General features: G+C 45.4%; 1 long non-coding RNA gene across 7 annotated transcripts in view; it reads left to right on the forward strand.

The window, feature by feature from the left end:
- Positions 1–22,053, forward strand: part of LOC309611136 — a 357,456-nt gene that overhangs the window by 146,948 nt on the left and 188,455 nt on the right. For all 7 annotated transcript variants that reach the window (XR_014234336.1, XR_014234337.1, XR_014234338.1 and 4 more), the window contains exon 2: positions 3,383–3,546. This is a non-coding gene — a long non-coding RNA (uncharacterized lncRNA). The remainder of the gene's footprint in view (positions 1–3,382; positions 3,547–22,053) is intronic.

A 22,053-nucleotide genomic window follows, 5' to 3' on the forward strand; every position in this document is an offset into this window, starting at 1 on the left:
CTGCAAGCCAGGAAGAGAGCTCTCACCAGAACTCAACCCTGCTGACACCTTGATCTTGGACTTCCAGCCTCCAAAACAGTGGGGAAATAAATTTCTGTTGTTGAAGCTGCCCAGTCTGCAGTATTTTGTTATGGCAGCTAGATCAGACTAAGACAGTTCCCATCCGTGTTCTGTCACTGGCCACCAGTGTGACCTAGGACGGGTTGCTTCCCCTCTCTGGGCCTCAGTTTCCTCATTCATAAGTTGGGATTGGGACGATGAAGCATAGGATGGGGAAATCTTCAAGGTTTCTTGCAATTCTGAGAGTTTACGAGCTCTGAAGATGCTCTTCAGGAAGGCTATGATTTATGTCACAGATGTGCAGGAGAAAAACAGTTGCATGGGAATCAATTTTCTCTTGTAAATAGGATCTTTTTAAAAGCACTCCAGGGAGAAAAGTAGAAACAAACATTTCTAGAAGGCCTACTATGAGGCAGAAAGCACTCTGTGCAAACCTGGTTTCATTTATCTCCTTACACTAAACTTTACTTACCTTGCAAATATATTATAATCTTAATTTTTTTTAAAAAATATGATGTTTTGTTTCACAAAGAAAGGAACTGAATGCTCCAGAGGAACATGTGGAAAATACAAAACATAAGATGTAAAAGGGAAAATAAACCATTCCTCCAATAGGTATTTATTGAACACCCACTATGTGCCAATCACTATACAAAAACTGGGTTTCTAACCAGCTTTTAAATATATAAAATCTCTGTAAGCATAGATTCTATAACATTTAGACTGTGCAGTTTTATTTAAATTTCTATTATATTCATTTTGATGTTGTGATGCAGCTAGTTCTTAATAAGCCCACCACTTTCAAGTCAGCTTTCTTTTTCCTGAATTTAAAAGTAGCACATATGTCTATTGAAGAAGATGTGGGCATTATGGGCACATAAAAAGAAAGAAATAAAGATCGCTTGTAAGCCACCACCCAGGCTGTTTTCTATTTATGCATCCAGACTCTCAACACATATGAGTATAACCTGCTTCTACCTTCCTTCATGGGACCCCTGACTTCCTATTGATTCCCCACTCCCCCCCACCACAACTACCAGACTTACACACACTATGACGTAGAAAGCTACCTGAGGTCAATAATTTCTGTCTATTTATATCACTGCTTTATATTTAGCACCTAGAACAGTGCCTGGCACACAGTGGATGCTCCTTAAGTAACAAATATTGTATATAATGTAAAGAATGAAGGAAAATTGGGTTATCGAGAACATGCAGTTGTATAATCTGCTTTTCAGAAAACATCAATGTGTCATAAGTGTTTTCTAGCATTATGAAACATTCTACTGTAATATAACTGATGTTGCCTTCATAGTACCCCATCATATAGATGAATCATAAATAACTTCTTTTTTTTTAAAATTTTTTAAAAAATTAATTAATTAATTAATTAATTTATGGCTGTATTGGGTCTTCGTTTCTGTGCAAGGTCTTTTCTCTAGTTGTGGCAAGCGGGGGCTACTCTTCATTGCGGTGTGCAGGCCTCTCACTATCGCAGCCTCTCTTGTTGGGGAGCACAGGCTCCAGACGCACAGGCTCAGTAATTGTGGCTCACGGGTCCAGTTGCTCCGCGGCATGTAGGATCTTCCCAGACCAGGGCTCGAACCCGTGTCCCCTGCATTGGCAGGCAGATTCTCAACCACTGCGCCACCAGGGAAGCCCATAAATAACTTCTTTAATCTCATCTTGCAGCTGTCCAAATAACATCTCCAGAAGATCCTGGCAGCTGTTCTTTGCACACTTTGTGATAATTTTCTTGGGATAAATTTCCAGAAGTGAAATTGATGGGTCAAAAAGCAGCATATATAATGGAATATTATTCAGCCATAAAAAGGAATGAAGTATTGATGTATAGTATAACATGGATGAACCTAGAAAACAATGCTAAGTGAAAGAAGCCAGATACAAAAGATCACATATTGCACGTTTCCATTTATATGAAAATCCAGAATAGGTAAATCCATAGAGAGAGAAAGCAGATTAGTGGTTGCCAGGGGCTGGGAGGTGGGGGTTAGGGGAGTGATTGATTAATGAGTATGGGATTTTCTTTCGGGGGTGTTGAAAATACTTTGGAACTAGATAAAGGTCATGGTCGCACAGCATTGTGAATGTACCAAATGCCACTGAATTGTCCGCTCTGAAAAGCTTTATTTTATGTTATGTGAATTTTGCCTCAATTAAAAAACTAAAGCAGACACAGTTTCAAGGCCAACTTGCTATACTGATTCATGCATTCACCAACAATGCATTTGAGTGATCATTTCCTCAAAAATTCAGTAGCACTGGTGAGTTTCTATAAACCTGGACAGGTTTACAGACAAAATGTATTGATTATCAGTGATATCAGTTTTCCTTTTCTCACTGGACTGATGGATATTTATATCCTACTTATATATTTATATTTGCCAGTCATCTCAGAGTGTTGGTCTTACTGATTTGCAAGTATGCATTTTCCACTGATGGTATTAACCCTTGTCATGTATGTCTCAGACTTTATATCCTTTTATTATTTTGCCTTTTAATTTTAACATAATTCTAACTTTTAAATTGCTGCTAGTCTACCAGATAGTGACTACCACACTGTCCCATGGCTAATCATCTCCCTGGTGATTGCGTACCAGATATTCAGTCCCACTCCCACCTTTTCCTTCCAGATACAGTCCAAATTCACCATCCTTGTCCTGCAGGTAACCTACCTCCAGCTTCACAGGTGGGCCCTGGCTGACCATGCCAACACAGTCACCCCATTTGTCTTTTCAGGGTTGGTTAAGACCTGGGTGCACAGCACAATCACAGGTGATGAGATATAGGAGCCTCTGGGAAAGGTTGATTGACTGTTGTTGTTTATTTTTTTAAAATAAATTTATTTATTTATTTATTTTTGGCTGCATTGGGTCTTCGTTGCTGCGCGCGGGCTTTCTCTAGTTGCGGTGAGCAGGGGCTACTCTTCGTTGCAGTGCGCGAGCTTCTCGTTGCGGTGGCTTCTCTTGTTGCGGAGCACGGGCTCTAGGCGCGCGGGCTTCAGTAGTTGCAGCATGTGGGCTCAGTAGTTGCAGCACCAGGCCCTAGAACATGTGGGCTTCAGTAGCTGCGGCACATGAGCTCAGTAGTTGTGGCTCACAGGCTCTAGAGCGCAGGCTCAGTAGTTGTGGTACGTGGGCTTAGTTGCTCTGCAGCATGTGGAATCTTCCCGGACCAGGGCTCGAACCCATGTCCCCTGCACTGGCAGGTGTATTCTTAACCACTGCACCACCAGGGAAGTCCTTGATTGACTTTTATAAAGAGGCATTCATGAGACATTGCCCCTGTTCTTTCTCTGCAGGTGGCTGGATCAGAGAGTGATACTAGGACTTCTGCAGCCATCTTGTGTCCATGAGGAGAGCCAGACCAGGGACAAAGTGGACATGCAGGGAAGGACACAGAGGAGTAGATCCAGACCCCTGGAAGCATCCCATCAGTGCACCCTCCCCCTGGGCTTCCCACGAGGTAAGATAATAGATGTCCTGAGCCTTGCAGGCATTCAAGTTGGTTGCCTATTACCTGCAGCTGAGAGTATCCTAAACCATCAAACTCCATTTAGAGGCAGCTGTTTCCTTGTTTGCTTTTTTAAAAAATGTATAAACCAACCACTCCCATAAATGCCTTTTTAAAATAAAACTTTCTATAATTTGACACGTATCCTCAGATTAATTCCCAGAAGTGGAATTATAGGATGAGAGAGTATTAATTTTTAAAGTTGCTTCATTCACATTTTCATCTGCCTTCCAGTTGGCGGCTCTACAGGCTTAATCAGTCTCCCAGCCAGAAATTAGGGAACAGGGGTTTGAACCAAGGCCTTCTGATACCACATGCAAAGTTAGATATTAAAGGAGAGCTGGCCTTTAGTCCTGATTAAATTCCTCCAAATCTGAAATCATGGGTAATGAATTCCCTTTGCCTGAATAAAGCACCCCCTGGGGAGCCAAACCTGGCTGTCATGCTTTTCTGTGCCTTCCACTTCATTATGGAGAATTCTAGAATGTCAGGATTGGGGAGGACTTTAATGGTCTGAGTTGGGGTGGGGTGGGTCAAGACCCCCATTGCTAACCTCGTGAAATGTATGGACCATCTCTTAGAAAAGTTTATGCCCATCTGTATTAGTGCCCCGGGGCTGCTGTAACAAGGTACCACAAACAGGGTGGATTAGAACAACAGAAATTTATTGTCTCACAGTTCTGGCGGTGGGAAGTCTGAAATCAATGTGTCAGCAGGTTGGTGCCTTCAGAGGTGGGGAGGAAGAATCTGTTCCATTGCTCTCCCAGGTTCTGGTGGCCTCAGGCGTTCCTTGGCTCATAGGTGGCCTTCTCCCTGTATCTTTGCGTCATCTTACCTCCGTCTCTGTGTCCAAATTCCCCCTTTTATAAGGACACGGTCATCTTGGATGAGGGCCCATCCTCATGACCTCATCTTAACTCAGTCATCTGCAGAGACCCAATTTCCAAATAAGATCACATTCACAGGTCCTGGGGGCTAAGACTTCATCGTCTTTCAGGGGGACACAATTCAACCCATAACACCACCCAAACACGTGAGATTGTGCATAAAATATCAGGGGTAATGAACCCACTAAGGTTTATCTAGGGACCCCCAAGATGAGACTCTATTCTATTATGACCTCTTCACTTTAGAGTGAAAGATGGGAAAAAAGTGACGGGAAAACCGAGGCCCAGAGAGGGAAAGGCGCGGCTCCAGGTTCTCACCACAGTCGTGGGGATGTGCCAGGACTGGAGCCCACATCTCCTTGGCTTTCACATGGCATCTCACCAGGATCCCAGCCCTCGATAGGCCCAGTCCTCTGGCAGCCACAGAGCCTGAGCCAAGCTGTAAAGGGACAGGTGGCCAGACTTTGAGGGAGGTAGAGAGGAGCTGGCGGGGACTGGGGGTGCCTGCCAGGGTCCACCTCTTCCCTAGCAGACAAAGGAGGCTAGAACATTGGGAGTCAGAGCGCAGGAATGGGGCACATCCCAGGGAAGCCAGAGCTTGTGAAAATCGATGCAGGTCATGGAAAGTGTGGGAGAGGAAGCTCGCTCCCGTTGCAGACTCTTCAGGGTGACGATAGGGTGGATTCTGGCTTCAGTTCCCATTGGCAAGGCCCCTGGACATTTAAGGGGGCAGCCAGGAGGGGGCCGAGGAGCCCTCCTCTCTGCTGCCTGTGCCAGCTGCCCATCCATAGGAAGCCAGAGTGTCAGCCCTCCTGCCCCCCGATGCCAGCCCAGAGGTGCCAAGGCACCAGGCGCAGCAAAGCCAGCTGGCAGTTTATCGGAGAGCCAATGGCCCGACGGCCGGCCCATCTGCTCCTCACTGCCAGCTGCATGCCTGTGTGAGGGGGGCCGGCAGCCCATCCAAGTGGCCGAGGTGCCAGCCACTGGGTGCTTTGGGCCAGCTGGCAAGCTGGCAGGACTGGCCAGCGTACCCATCTGCCAGCCGGTGCCAGATGAGCGTGCAGGGGAACTGGGCCCGGGGACCTTGGGGTGCCAGCCTGCCTGGAGTTCCAAGGCAACGGAGGCCCTGGCTCTCCTCTTCCCTCTCTCCCACACCGCCTCATGAAGTCTGAGATGTTGCTAACAAAGGCCCTAAGTAAAGGCATGGGGCAGCATGGAGGGGCATGGATGGTTAAGAACACAGGACCCCAGAACCATAACATCACAGGATGTTAGAAGCCCAGCAGATCGGTGGTTAAGAACATGGACTCTGGGATTGGACAGCCTGGATCTAAATCCCAGCTCTGACACTAATTAGCTGCGTGATCTTGGGTAGGCCACTTAATTGCTTGTAGGCTCAGTTTTCTCATCTATAAAACGGGAAAGTAGCACCTGCTTCATTGGGTTAAAGTGAGGATTAAATAAGATGGTTATATGACACTTAGAATATGGTAAACACTCAGTACAAGGTGATTATTATGATCGATTCTATTATTAGAATCAGAAGATTAGAGTGTTTGAACTCAAATGGGCTTCAGATATCATCTGGTCCAATTTCATCATTTTAAAGCTGGGGAACCAAGGCCCAGATTGGGGAACTGTTGGATTATTCAGGTCACAATCAAACAGTCTGATTAAAAAATGGGCAGAGAGAGTGGGGGAAGGGGGAATTGGAGGGAGGTGGTCAAAATGTACAAACTTCCAGGTACAAGATAAGTAAGTCATAGGGACATAATGTGCAGCATGGTGACGATAGTTAACAATGCTGTCTTGCATATCTGAAAGTTGCTAAGAGGGTAGATCTTAGAAGTTCACATCACAAGAAAAAAAATTAAAACTATGTGTGGTGATGAATGTTAACTAGACTTACTGTGGTAGTCATTTTGCAACATAAACATATATCAAATTACTATGTTGTACACCTAAAACTAATACAGTGTTATATGTCAGTTATAGACCAATTTAAAAAATGTAAAAAAAAGGTCACAATTGCACAGAGATCATTTGGGGTACAGGGACTAGATTCCAGGTCTTCTGACTCTCTCCCTGGTCCTTTGCCACAAAAAACTCACCTGAATTAGAGGAGGTGATGGCAAGGTAGGGAGGGGCCTCCCTGTCCTGCCTCAACCCACCTAGATGTCCCAAATGCCTGGCTACCACCCTCCACACTTAGCCCTCCTAGTGCACTGCCTGATGTGTGAGCGTGTGTGTTTGCAAACACATACATGTGTGTACATGTACGTGTCTCTGAGTGTTGGCATATGCCCTTGTGTGTCCGCTGTGTCCTGTCTCCTCCAAAAGACCAAAATCTTAAGGGCAGGTCCCATGTCTTATTCAGGAACACCTCAGCTATCCACAGCTCACCTCTCTGGAAGCCTCAGATATCCAGAAAGCCTCTGGGCATCCCTGAGCCCCTGTGCTGAGAACAATACCTGTCACGTAGCTGGAGCTCTATTAACTTGTGATGAATGAATGAATGAATGAATGAATGAAGCAGATGGAGGCTTTGTTTGGCCTGGCACAGCTCTTTGAGTTTGGTGAACCAGGACTCTTACTGTCCACCCGCCAACCAATAACAGCAAGGATATTAATGCTGTAAAATCTTCATCTTAACCAGTGACTCTTGACTCTCACTCAGAGCCTAGTTACCCTGATTTTGCACACAGTATTAACAAAGGTAGTTAGCTGGCCTGGGCTGCAGGTTGGATGCAACAAATAGAAGGGAGAGGGAGCAAACAGCTGCAGGCAAAAGCAGATAAAGGTGGCTGTGGATGCCTTCGTGGGCTCGGGAGAGAAAGGACTGTTTGGAAGAAACCTCACTAATGTCAAAACCAGAGCAGTCTGGGGCCACTCTGTGTGTGGGAAACACCCCTTCGTGTGCAGACCCTTTCATCTCTCTGGAAACTTAGTGATGCTCATAATGATAGATCTGAGATTCAGTTCGAGGGCCCCCATCCAAAGTATCAAAGAACAGAGTGAGATTTGCAGAGATTTCCATCCAAAATGTAATTTTCAAAACGGTAATTAAAGAGAGGTGATCTTCCATCAACCAGAAAGCTTGGCTTTCTCAAGCGACTTGGTCAGGGAAGGTTACATGCTGCTGGGATCCACTGCTCTTTGTGTGGACAGAGCTGACAATTAGAGAACTTAAGGGAAGCAAAGGGAGAGGGGAAGGTGTGGGGGAGATCAGTCAAAACGGCTTTTCATCCTGGATGTGAATGTTAACACTCTCTCACTATGCGTGTGAAGGAATGGGCAGTGTTCAAAAATATTTCGCATCCATTATCCTTCACCTCATTTATTGGGCTTCTCGTCTACCAAAGAGGAGACACGTGCACATACAGAAACACAGACACACACACACGGATGTGCACCCATACATAAGGACACACACTCATTCACATCCTTATGTACACACAGACATGCACACACACATATTCAGACGTACATGTGCCACATACACGTGTAGACGTGTATGTACACAAACACACATGCACTTACATACATTTACACACACAGATACACATGCATACACAAAAGCACAGACACATGCAGGCATGCACACACGTGCTGGCTGGTGTGCACCCATACACGAGGTACACGTACACGTAGACATGCATATACACAAAAACACATGCACTTACATCTCTTATCCACTTTTGACAAATGAATGGTGCGTCATAGAGGTGAAGGGACTTTCCAAGGCCAGGCAACTGGGTTCAAGTCCACCTCTGTCCAACTGCACAGCTTGCGCTGTTTTCACAATACTTTTCTTCTGCTAATGGCAGAGGAACCGAGGAGTTGAGGAAGGATTGTTTTTAAAGAGTTTGCCCAAAACGCATCTTCTGAGAACCATCTGCCTCTCCAAGCACCTCCGTTTCACTGTTCCATGCTTCTAGGAGGGCAGAGGTAGCTGCACCAGGTCAGAGAGGAGAGAATTCTGAGCTGCATGAAATATGAGACCACCGTGAAGGGAGGATGCCTCCAGTTGCTGGCCGCTGGAAGATGCCTCAAATGCCCCCACGACTGAGCTACATAGTTTCCTGGGCTCTTTGGTGGGCACTGCACATAGTCTTACAAGTCTCTGCAAATTCCAAAAGCACCATGGGGTTGAGGAAGGTGCCTTAGCTGGGGACCAGGAGACCTGGGTTCTAGTCCTATCTCTGCCCCTCGCTTGCTGCCTGTTCTTCCCTGCTCTGTTCTCAAGCTCTGCCTCTGCTCACTGAGGAGGGTTGGACTTGGAGAGACAGTGGAGAACACAAGATGAAGGTTTAAGACTCAGCTCCGTGGCTTACAAGATTTGCAACTTGAAGCAACTCATTTAATATCCTGAGCCTCACTTTCCTCATTTATGAAATAGAAATGACACTACTAATTGGGCAGCTGCCATTTACGTGTTCCTGGCATGTTCTAGGCAAAGGAAACTGCAAGTGCAAAGGCCCTGTGGCACCTGCTTGGTGCTCATGTTCACCATGTCACTGATGAAGGGCCCGACTGTGGGCCACCTCCCGTTGCTGATGATGAGGAAGGAGAAGACCAGAGTGGTCACATGGCTTGCTTGAGGTTGCAGAGCTACCTGATGGCGAAGCAAAGACTGGAACCAGCCAGAACTAGAATGAGGAAAGCATTGGGCACAGAATTGAAAGGAGGGTATCAAAAATCCCAGTAGTCGAGGTAAAAAAACAAAAACAAAAAAGAAAAACCGCTTCAGTGAAGTGTTTTTTTAAAAAGCGAAAGTTAAGGCAAACCAATCTCTGATGAACAAAATATCAAAATTTTAAACAAAGACAGAATTAGAATTACTGATTTTCCCTTTTGCCTCAGGCACCAATGTGACTCATATGGCACTTTATTTAAAATGTTTAGACTTTGTTCATCATGGATTTTTGTTTGCATTAAATTTGATTTTTTGAAATATTGCATTAAAACGTTTATCTTGATTACTGAATTTTTTGGTGCCCCTTAAATTCTGTGCCAGAGGTGAGTGCCTCACTTGCGTCACCCTAGTCCCAGCCCTACAGGACTTGCTCTGCCAACCCGGATGCCTTGCTCCTTCCCTATGGCTATTCACTCACTCATTCATCTACTCATTTGTTCAGTCATTCAGCATATATTTTGGATGCCCATGATTCCAGGAGCCAGAAAAATAGCAGTGTACAAGATAATCATGGTTTCTGCCTTCCTGGCATGGACCGTTTAATTTTAGCAACAGATGTGGATGAAATAATCTCATAAACAAATGTACGAGTAGATATGTGGCAGTTGCAGCAAAGGGAACTAACGGAGGTGTTGACCAAGAGTGGCAATCAGGGCAGGCTTCCCTGAGGAAGTGGTGTTTGGATGAGATGGAGTTAACCAGGTGAGAATGGATTGAAGGTGTGTGGCTAAGAGTGTTCCAAGCAGAGGAAAGGCAGATGCAAAGGCCCTTTGTGGCAAAGGCAAGAGTGTGGAGGGTTCTAGAAACACAAGAGGCCAGTACAGCATCATGCTGAGAGCCAGGAATAGTGTGGGACAAAACAAAGATGGAGAGGTAGGCAGGGTCTGAAGATGCAGTGGGGAAGGATCTGATCTCCAGCCCAAGGGCAGTAGAGAGCCTGGAGGATTTGGAGCTGGGGAGTGACATGATTAGGTTTGTTCTTTGGGGTGATCCCCCTGGTTGGTTGCTGGATGGAATGTATTTTGGTGTTATATATGGAACCCAGACTCCCTAGTTTTCTAGTCTGGCTTCCCCCTTTCTTGCTGTGTGACCTTGGGTAAGTCATATAGCACTTGCCTTCTCTGTGTTTCAGTTACTCATCTGTAAAATGGGATACCAGTCTCTCAGTGTTGTTAGGATTAAATGAGATTATAAGTGTTGGTCTCTACAATAGGCCTGACGCACAGCAAGCACTCTATAAATGTTGGCCATAATTATTATTACCGAGGATGGATTTTAGGGGGCAAAATAGAAGATAATAAGAAAGCAGACACTTCCCTCAGCCCGGGGGCGGTGCAGCCTGGGCTCCTCTGCCTGAAGCTCGCTGCTCCCTCATTAGAAAGTAGCTTTTCTTTCTGCTGCACGCTCTCCGGAGGAGAGGGCATGGTGGAGGCTGCAGGAACGCTGTGAAGGTCTTAAAAGGAATTATACCCTGCATAAAAATATTCACTCCAGTGGAGGGCCTTAAACCATTCCCCTGGGCATTGAACAGTGACTGAGCGTGTATTACTGTGCATTTAAGGTGATGGCAGCCGCCCAAGGTCAGAGAGAACCGGCAGGGAAGTGTTTAAGCATAGAAGTTCCCCTAAATAGGAGCATCCTTCCTCTAGCTGTTCCTCTCCCCCACCCGCCAAGTGCCTGATCCATTGTCCTCCATATCCGCAACCCCAAGAATAAGAACAGTCCCTGAAATTCCTCAGGGAGCTGAGGGAAGGGAAGAGGGAAGAGAACAGGTCTGGGCTGGGAGCAGGAGCGGGTCCAGATCTTACCCTGTTGTGGTCTGGAAGGACTCACTTAAAACCTCTGACCTCAGCATCATCATCTGTAAAGTGGGAGCCAGGCACCTGCTTAGTTCTAATTTCTGAGAAAACTAAACGAGGAACTCCAGCCTGGAAGGCCATATACAAAGTACTCAAAAATGATCATTTGTCCTTTCTTGGAGCTTCCTTCCTTCCCATTTTTTTTTTTCTTTCCTAAATTCTAAATGACTTTACTTCTTGGCAAGGTAAACAACCTCCCCAAGCCTCGAGTTGCCTCATCTATAAAGTGGGTACAATAACAGGAAGAACTTACAAGTTGATTGGGGGGATTAGTGAAATGTTGGGAGCTATTGCACGCTGAGATGGGAGACTGAGTCTCACCTGTCTTGACGGTTTTTGTCTTTTCACAGCGGGGGGGGGGCCGTGGGGGCCGGTAGACTCTTCCCCTGCTTGCATCTGGGCACTGTCCTGCCTCTGGTAGCAGCACTGTGGAAGCATAGTAGCCTTAATTCTGGACCTTACTGGGTCCATGAGTCCTCTGCATTTGAACACCCAGACTCATCATATCTGTAAAGTGGGTCCCGGCACCCTAAGGACTAAGGAGCGTCTTGTCCCAGGTAAAAGTGCTCTGGGCCAGGACTCAGAATCCACACATGGGCTGTCACTGGCTCAGGGAAATGGGGCTCTTTAGCAAGCCTTGCTGGCCTCAGTTTTCTTATCTGTTAAGGGGGAAACAATGGGATGTACTTCATAGGATTATTGGGGGGGTTAGTGGGGCAATGCTTCTGAAGTGCTTAGCACATAGTAGGAACACAGTACCTATAACTCCTTTTCCTCTTTCCTTGTTGCAGAGCTCAGTGGGGTCACCATCACCCTCCAAAATTCTCAAAAGGAGCCATTTTATGAAATACATATCACACTTCCTTTTGATCTCGGATCAGTATAAAAATAGGGAAAAATTTCTTTTAATTAAGAGAGACTCTAAAAGCAAAGAGAGCTTAGGCTCATTGTCTCACAGATAAGCCTCGTGACTACCAACGAATGGTTCTGGCAGATGCAGGGACAAAAAGAGGGATTCCGTGGTTAAACAGGTTTGGTAAGCGTTGTACCGAAAGAATTAAGTGGCTGTCTTACCTACAGGGCAGGTCGGAGTCCTTAGCATGTGATGTATACTTTGAAGCAGCAAGATGGGCTCTGATGACTCAGTGCTTCCCTAATTTACCTGGCCAGAGAATGCCTTGCTGGGCTCAGCTTCTATAACACACATTTTTCTGGGGTTTGAGGGGAGAGGAATAAAAACTGGAATAGCCAATCTTGGGGGCTCTTCTTACTCTTGAAACTTCATGTCTCTATTTTAGCTGTTTCATTTATATCTTTCTTTATTTTAAATAACTCCTTTGTGTTATTTTCCTCTCTTTTTGTCTGTTCTTGGCTCGATGCATTTTGCAATCAGTGCTTTCCTGACTTTGTTTCCCTATTACAAAATCACTGAATGTTGGTGATTTGCCTAATGATTATCTCTCAAGAAGCTGCTCCGATCCCCTCCGGGGCAGGTACTTTACCATACACCAGGGGGCAGGCCAAGGTGAAGCAAGGCCCTGTCTCAGGAGCCTGAAGCCAAGGGAGGCTCCCAGCTCTCTCGCTGCCTGCCTCCCCATAATGATTAGTTGGAATCCAAGACAGCAATACAAGAAGTGTCGTTGGTGGGCGTGATGGAGTGCCTGCTGAGTGGGCCACAGATAAGCGCCGTGATTTCGGAGGACGCTTCATCATTTCGCCGTAAGAACATGTTAACGGGTGATTGTTTGAACGTCTCCAGCTAATAGGATATTATTCATAACACTCTGGCTAGTTGGAATCGAAGATGATAAGAAATTAAATCCTTAATGGCTTTCTTTAAAGGAGGACTTTTCCCAGGGGGACCCGGAACCTTGGGAATTCTCTCCCTCTGCCCTGGTAATATCTCTGTGGATGAAATTGGCTTCAAAATGAACTTCCCAGGGAGACACAAAGGTAAAAGGAAGAGGAAAAAAAACAATTGGCATTGATTTGGCATCTACTATGTGCTGGGTACCTAGATATTTTATACTTCGTCCCAGCAACATCTCCGTTGTGACCAGGTACTATTAAGCCCACATCAGAGCTGAGAGATCTGAGGCTCTCGGAGGTGAATCTCCTTGCACAAGGTCTCAGTTTTGCTGCTGGAGTCATGATTTGAGTTCCAAAGCAATTTTCTTTCCATGAGATACAGTTTATGGAGAGGGGAGTTGTCTGAAAGAAGGAGGAGCCCTTGCATGAGATTTGAAGGTGGGAAAGGAGAAGACGTAGTACCCTAGAGGGAGCTGCAGGCAGGGGCAAGGTGTTGGCAAAAGGAAGGCATGGGTTTTGCAGGTGGCGTCTACATTAACTTTGGGAATCGTCTATTTCCAGGCGACAGGCAACCAACATTTCCCATGATACTCCCTGTGATTCTGGTGCTTCTGGATTTCCTGAGCTGTGTTCCTTCTGTGTTTCTAACAATTAAGGAAGCTTCTAACTCCCTGTATTAAATCCCTTCCTGCTTGAAATACCTTGAGCAGTGACTGAACGTTGACAGAGTAAGCCACCAATCATTTTACAAGCACATACGGACACACACACACACACACACACACACACACACACATATGATCAACTCCCCAAGAAAAGGATAACTTAACAAGAAAAGAATTATAGGTCAAACATCCTTGGGACATGTGATAGTAAAATCATCATCATCATTATCATCTGTTTTGCAACATGGAAACCAACCTCCTGAGGTCTGGACAAATAAAGGACCCACAGTATTTTTTTTGAAAAAGCTGCTCTTTCCATGTAATTAAATCCTCCTTCTAAATGAAAAAGGCAGAAATGGTGGTGAAATTCTTGAATAGGCCAAATTCACTTTCAATGGGAACTCACCATAGCAGCTGGCTGTGAATATTTAAAAGCTAATGCATTGTTTGTTTGTTTGTTTTCCTTTTTGTGGGGTACAAATATCCAGCATTTCCCCAGCCTCCCCACTCTTTTCCCCCTGGGTCTCATCAGCCTCCACAGTGGAAGCCAGCTCGGTTTTCCATTTGCAAAGTTCACGATTCACCCAGCCATGAGCTGTGCCTTTAACCACTGCTAAATTGTTTCCTGACAGCCCTCGCTACAATTTTCTCCCTTGACATTTGATTTACATATGATCTTTAAGCACTGCCGTGGTGGTAATAGTGATATGGTTAATATTCCAAACGCTCCCCCATACCCCACACCTTGCAGGGACATTTCATTGCTGCAGCGTGGCAAAATGCATGTACCAAATAAATGTATTGCTAATGAAATAAACGGATTAGGGGGAAGAATCAATTGCCCTGCTTCCTGGATGAGGCACCAGGAGTTAATTTTGTCTGGATCTGCAAGGGTGGCTGTTAATAGAATAGGCTTTTTACCTAATTGGAGGGAAAGTAAATGAAGTACAGTAATATTCTGTGATGAATTGGATGAATTTACTTCATTATCTCTTAGTCTTGCTTGATGAGTGTTTACAGCACAATAGAATTTATGGTCTTCCTCATCCCCCCATTTTTCTTTTCTTTCTCTAGTCTTCACTATCTTCCTTTTCTTTCTTTTTTTATATCTCACTTTCTTTCCTTTCTTCCTCCAACCTTTCTTTTTGTCCTTCTTTCCATCCATTCATACATCTATCACTCCATCCCTCCCTCCACCCCTGTACCCCTCCGTCCATCCGTCCATCCATCCACCCATTTCTTCATCCAGCTAATAAACCAGGGTCTCAAACCCAAATGTCTTCAGGAGCCAGTGATATAAATGAGTAACTCTTTGTGGGGCCTGTGGCAGAATGGAGCCATTACTATCATCACTGTCCCCATGATCGACATCTGCATTGTCGTCGCCATCATCATCATCATCATCATCATCATCATCATTTCCATCAATCTGTCATGTATTGAATCTGTCCTTTTTCCCTCCATCCTTTCAACATTTATTGAAGACTTACTGTGCTATTCAAGACCCGATTTACCTCTGTGAATATGACAAATGAAAAAAAGTATAGCAAATAAGTCACTTAGACCAATCTGCATATCTGTCTGATGCCTAGACTCCCACCCAGGATTTTTCTCTCTTTTCTCCTGATGGAGGCATTGAGATTCTGTTGCAATGACTGCATTTGCCAAAGATCAGAATCAATAGGTGTTAGGTGAAGTGTGGCCAGGCCCCTGGAATCAGAAGTAGGAGAGATCTCTACAAACAATAAAGAGAAGGGTCAGAGCATATACAGGAGTTTCAGAATGTGTTTTCCTAGTATGAGGTCATGCACAGGAGACCAGACATCTGTGGAAGGGACAGAACATGGCTTACTGAATGAAGAGAGGTCATGAATTAGGGTGGGAAAAACAGACTAGTAGAGTGAGGCACCGAAGCCCAGGGCAGCACCAGGGACAGCTCCAAGGCCTTTCAATTGGGCAACTCTGACCTGTTCAGGTCACATGACTGGCAAGAGGCAGGGCTAGGATTCTAACCCAGGATTCCAGAGCCCACAGTGATCCTCCAACTTCAGCACATTAGAATCCCTTAGGAACTTATTTAACCTGTTGATTCTTGGGGGTGACAATGACTCTCTCTTTCGGCCAAATTTGAGTCAGGCTCCTCTGAGTCCTCTTTCTGATTAGACGTGGACCATGGACTCTGTCTTTGACCTGCTTACTCCAGTTTTAGCAAGAATCTTGCTGAGTCAGTTTAGCCAAAATCCCCCATCCTTGGTCTGATCACCCTTGATATCTGATCAAATTCCTAATCCCCGACCCTTGATATCTTATCACTCTGGCCTGAATTCAGCAAGAATCCTATTAGACCAGTCTAGCAAAGAATTACCCTGACTCTTAGTAATTTTCCATCCACAGATGCCCGCTCTCCCCCAGTTCTGCTCCTTAGCTGTAAATTCCCACTTTGGCTTGTTGTATTCATTTGGAGTTGAGCCCACAATCTCTCACCTATTGCAAAATCCCCATTGTAGTAGTGACATACCCACTACCTCCTTGAATAAAGTCTTCCTCAACATTTTTAACACATGTCTGAATAAATTTTTCTTTAACAAGGGCCCAAGAATCTGCATTTGTAATCCGCTTCCCACCTGATTCTGATGCAGGTGTTTTGCAGACCATACCTTGAAAAACTCCACCTGAGTCTTGTCGGGGCATGTTTAGACCAATCTTGTTTTATTTATCCAGTGTCACATAGCCACTGAGTGTCATGATGCTCAAAGGAGAAAAAGGAGAATCAATGTGGGGCTGGGGTAACAGCAGGGACATCACTTACCTCCACATGATTTTTTTTTTGTTTACTAAAGATTTAGTTATATTTTCAAGGATGTGACTTCATTTACTTTAAAGGCACAGTCTTTCATCTGCCTATTGAGCCTCAAATCTCTGCCTGAGCCCAGAATCTAGATTTTTATTTCTAGTCAAATGTTCTGTCTAGGGCCAATCATCTCCTGAGAGCCTACGCTGTGCCAGGTACCATGCTGGACACTGGGAATGCAGAAATGAATCAACCTAGATGTTTACCCTCCAGGAGCTCAATGATAAAACCACAGTCAGCCCCCATTTTGCATCTCTTGCGCTGGGGCCCCTAGAAAGCATTTATCATCTTGTTCAACTGTCTCCTCTTTTTCCCCTTCTCTTACCGCAGACTTCTGCTTGTATAAACTTTGCTGAGAATTTGAGCAGAAATAGTAAATAGTGAAGCTCCAGAGGGTTGCACTAATTTCCCAGACATTTAATCAATATGGAGCTGCCCTGTTCATTACAGCTGTCAAAAATATGCAAAGTTGTCCATCTGGTCCTCTCAGGTACAAAGCTCTGAGCTGCAGTCACCAGTTGCTTGGCTGATTACCACGCCCCATTTCCCCTCATTCCGAGGCCTCTCCATTAACCACGAGCTACCAGCTCAAGTATAAAGGCAAACAATAAATATTTGAAATGGCATTGCCTGGGCTGGGGTCCTGAACAGTGGTTGAGTTGGGTCACTGCAGATGAGGAATACAGGTGGGGTTTTGTGGAAGAGGACATCTTCTCTCCCCATGTTCTCCCCCCCCTCCCCCCGCACCACGACTCTCCCCAGTCCTCAACCTCCTTCCTTCTGAGGCCCCTCCCTGCCCTTCAAATATTTAGACCTATTAAAAACCATTGGGGGGAAAAATGATCTATACAAAAGCTTTGCATAAAAAAGTGATCAATGCAAATTCCTCTGAGGAAATTGCTTCAACAGATGGAAACGGCCCATTTGCAACAAATGCCGCTGGCTGTGCAGATGGTAATTATGGGATGTATGTAAACATGCAAGCTCTGGCAAGCAGAGCAAACTGCACTGCTGAACTCAGCCGGCATCAAGGCTGCCTGCCCTGGCACTTACCCCTGCCCTGACTGGCCTGCAGGCCAGGGGTTCCAGAGGAGTCCAGGGGTGCCTAAGGATTTGGGTTTGGAATTCCAAGGCGTAGCTTCTATTTAACTACTAGTCTTTCTGAAATGGGAGCAAACCACATATCCTCTAATCTCTTGGTGGACCAAGGCTGTGGCATGGCTTCCTGGAAGAAAGAAATCAACATATATTGAGCACTCACTGTATGCCAGGTACTATGCTCTTAGCCTTGAGTGCATTCTCTTGTTTAATCACCACAAAGACCTTGGTGGGTTGACATTATCATTATCATCACCATTGCCACTATTTTGCAACTGGGGAAACTGAGGCTTGACGCCGTGAGGGAATTTTCCCAAGATTATAAGGCTAGGAAATAAGGAACCAAGATGTATCAGTTAGCTGTTGCTGAGTAACAAACAATGCCAAAGCTCAGTGGCTTCAAATAATAAGCACTTATTATTGTTTACAACCCTACAGTCATATGGGTGCTTCTGGTCTTGGCTGGGTTCAGCTAATCATGACTGGGCTCATTCATGCTTCTAGATGGTCTAGGATAGTCTTCCTTAAGTCTGTTATTTGGCTAACTGTTGAGCTGTGTTGATGGGGATTAAGAACCACGTGTTTTTCATCCTCCAGCAGACTCATGGTATACGGCAAATTCCAAAATAAAGAACAGAAATGCATAAGGCCTCTTGAGGCCCAGGCTTGGAAAAGACACACAATCTCCTCCACCAGATGGCTAATCCAAACTAAAGAGGTAGAGAAATAGACTCCACTTCCCAACTGAAGGAACTGCAAAGACACATTACAAATGGCAAACACACAGAGAGGAATGGAGAATAAGGCCAGTTTTGTAAGCAATATATCACTATTGTAAGCAATATAAGCATAAGACTTGAACTTAGAGTTCTCTGGTTTCAAGTCCATAATTTCCAAGGTCATCAATGGGTGCCCATCATTCCAGAGATAACTTGGCCTTTTATGGTTCATCTCTCCTTGACTATCTTCTGTCTGCAGGTAAATTAGGGCTCATCTCTTCTCTCTTCCAGTGATTCTTACTCCCACTCTCAGCCTCTTTCCCTTGGACATCTGAGTGGGACAGTGCTTTAAGCACTAAATTCAGAGTCAGTGTATTTGAGTTCTGGTCCCATCTCCATCAATGATGCTCTTCTGGGCTTCATGGAATCCCTCACCCTCCCCAGATCTGTGTTATGCCTGCAATAAACAAAATGGAGAAGGTTTGATCTGAGATTCCTTCCACTCAAATTCTTTATGATTTTATGAATGGCAAGAGGTTCTCCAGCCTCAGTGGTCCAGCTCATACCATCATTCGCCTAGCCCCTGTAGGTATTTGATCTTGCAGCTTATGGACTAGGATCCCTCCAGCATTAAATTTTTCTGCGTCTGCTCTGTCTCAACAATCTTGTGAAGAAGATAGTATTATCATTACACCCACTTTACTGGTGAGGAGGCTGAGGCTTAAAGAACTGAAGGGACTTGTTTAAAAATCTCAGGGTCTCTGAGTGTGACCTGGAGACAGATCCCACATCTCTTGACATCCAACCCACTGAAGGAGGCCAGAGGTCCAAGATGGGATCCTAAGCTGGAGCTGGAACCTCTCCAGGTCCAGGTATCTTGTTCCCCGATTCTGTTGAATCATCCGGTTTCCTCATCCTTCAGATGTTGCAGAGAATCCAGATTCCTCTCCCTGATGTCCTCAGCTCCCCTGCATTGATCTCCAGCTTTATGAGGGTGACAGGCCATACCTTTTAATTGCATTATTACATCTTTATGGTCTGCTGATTGAGCAGGTCGCCTCTGCTGGGCGGCCAGGCCCTGGAATTTATATGCGGAACTGAAACGTTTATTGGAATCATATTGATAAAGGCATATTGTGAAAAGGCCTGTGACTCTTAAGAAGAGACTGGGGTCCTCAGGAGGCAGGGGGAGAAGGCAGGTCAACATACTCCCGAGGAGAGAGTCGGTCACTCATGAGATATGAGGGCAGCAATTCCCTCCATCCCCTGCTCAACTCCTAAATATTTCCTCTTTTGTCAGCCTGTTAAGTTCTGGTAGGAAAGAGCAAGTGCCTGGAAAAGCTGTAGGGAGAGGGGCTGGGAGATTTCTGAAGAGGGGCAGTATTCCAGGTTCGTGGATAAGTTGTCAATGAGGGTAGGGACTGCTCCTGCTGAGATAGGGAGGGCCCTTCAGGTAGAGGCTCTGTGTGAACAAAGATAGATGGCAGAGACTCTTCATGGAGTCGAAGATCTGTAAGGAAACTGTCTGGCCTGCTTGCCTACTCCACTTGCGTGTTGAATATGCACCTCAAACTTGCTATCCCCAACCTGAACTGATCTCCCCAATTTAATTTACAGACGTGCCCATTGCAGGAGTCAACAGATCCACCCTCCCAGGGGCTCAGGACACCTTGGGGTCATCTTTGATTCTTCCCTTGATTCCACTCCCTCCCCACTTTTAATCCACTGTAGACACAGTGGGCTGTACTTTCCAAATATTTTGAGAGACTCTGTGCTCCTCTTGCACCTCCCCGGTTTCTACCCCGCACGGAACCCCCATCAGCTCTCCTTAGATCATTTCAGCAGCCTTGGAATAAAGTTTGGGTCCAACTGTCTCCTTCAGATCTTCCCTGATAACCCTGTTTTGAATCATCATCCTCACCTCACAGCACTGTCTGCTGCTGGATCCTGCTTTGTTTTTCTTCATAACACTTCTCCCCATCTACTGTGCTATAGAATGTATTGTTGTTATCTTTCTCTCCCACTGGAATGTAAATTCCTGGAGGGCAGGGACTTTTGACTGTTTTATTCACTACTGTATCTCCAGCACAGGGAACAGTGTCTGGCATATAGTAGGTGCTCAGTAAGTATTTGTTTAATGAGTTCATGAATGAATTTGGTTTGAGCCAGGTCCTGGGGGACCTTTGATGCTGCACTGGGGGCTGGAGCTTGTACCATGAGCTCTGATTTCCACCCTGAACCACATAGTGTGTTAGTGGAGCTCTCATATGCATCCAAGGTAATCAGTGTGCCTTCCTGGAGCTCTGGATTAGTAATATCATGTGCCAGGGAGTCAACCCTAAATGAGGAATTTGGAAGAGGATCGCTCAGGGGTTAATTTGAATGTATTTCCATGACTCAACATCAGCACATTCTAGGAAAAAGGAATCTGCTTTGCATAGTAAATGGTATTCGGTGCGTAGCTTCTTTCTTCAGGTATGACCTGGGTCGTCTGTCTTTTTGATTCTGAAAGGACTTTGGTGCCAGGAGGGAGGGGTCTGTGGTGCAGTGTTAATTGGTGGCAACTAATTGGACCTAGTTTATGAACTCCTCCAGGCCATAAGCCACCCATACTTTGGTTCAGTGTTGTAATGACCACAGTCCTTTTCTAAAGTGCTCTACCTTTGACGAAAAGCAATGGCATATGGCCAAGTTCACCTCCAGGGATCTCTCTTCAAGGGGGGCAGAGGAGATGAGAATTTTAAGGTTGGGTTTCTCAGTTGGAACGGCCAGATGACAAACGTTAAGCTAGGCAGCTCTGGGTTGAAATCCTGGTTCAGCCACCCACTAGCTGTGTGACCTTGGGTGAGTCCTTAACCGCAGTCTCCTCATCCATATAATAGGGATAATAGAGCTTCATTCTATATGACCAGAGGAAGGGGGATGGAGTGGCTTTTATTTAACAGTGACTGACTAAGCACATACCAGATATATGTGCAGATCCCCAAAAGTGTCTGTTAGAAGTGTATCTAGATGCATGAGTGATTGTTGAATGAATAAATGAAGGTATGCTGTTCAGAGGTTACAGGGATGGACAATATCCCCAATCAAGAAAGATGGCAGGACTCGGGTTGCTTGACCCTTTGGGCATTTAGAGTGTGGAGGCTGTTCATGAAGAATCCCAAACTTGAAGAATCCTAACATATAAGGACTTGAGGGAGTCTCTGAGAGACTTCTCATTTTGAAGGGGAGTAGAATCAAGGCCCAGAGAGGGAAAGTGGTGGGGCCAAGAACACACAGCAAGTGAAGGGCAGGCTTGAGGTTGGAACCAAGGCGCCCTTTTTCCTACAACGTTCCCACCCCAGCCTCTCCACAGGTGCTTTTCTGAAAATGCACAGGAGAGAACGGGGCAGAGTCTAGACCTGTGGTTCAAACATCAAGTTCAGAAGGAGAAGAAAATAAACAACACTCTCGAGCCCCCTCCTGACCTCAGCCACAGGCCTGCGAAATCCCCAAAGCAGAGGATGGACAAGGACAAACTTCATGAAGGGTCAAGAGATGCAAGAAAAGGCAGGCAGGGTAATTAATAACCATCAGCAATAGATAGTGTTGGGGTGAGCACTGAGATACCTATTGATCAGAGAAGTAAACACAAATCACTGCAAGTGTTCCTTCAGCCCTGGGTCAATATGCTTCCATATACAAAGAAGCTAGCAGCTGTTGCCGATACTGGGGAGGTCTTAATCCGGGTGGCCACGAGAGCTTGCACTGCTTGAGGATGTATCTGCATTGTGAGCTACTCTGCTGTAGGTGCTCTTTCCATTCATTTGTTCATTCATTCGTTCATTCATTCATTCATTCAACATATTCTAAATGCTTACTACATGTCAAGCTTC

Source organism: Balaenoptera borealis, assembly GCF_965194805.1.
Source record: "Balaenoptera borealis genome assembly, chromosome: 14".
Classification (NCBI taxonomy): domain Eukaryota; kingdom Metazoa; phylum Chordata; class Mammalia; order Artiodactyla; family Balaenopteridae; genus Balaenoptera; species Balaenoptera borealis.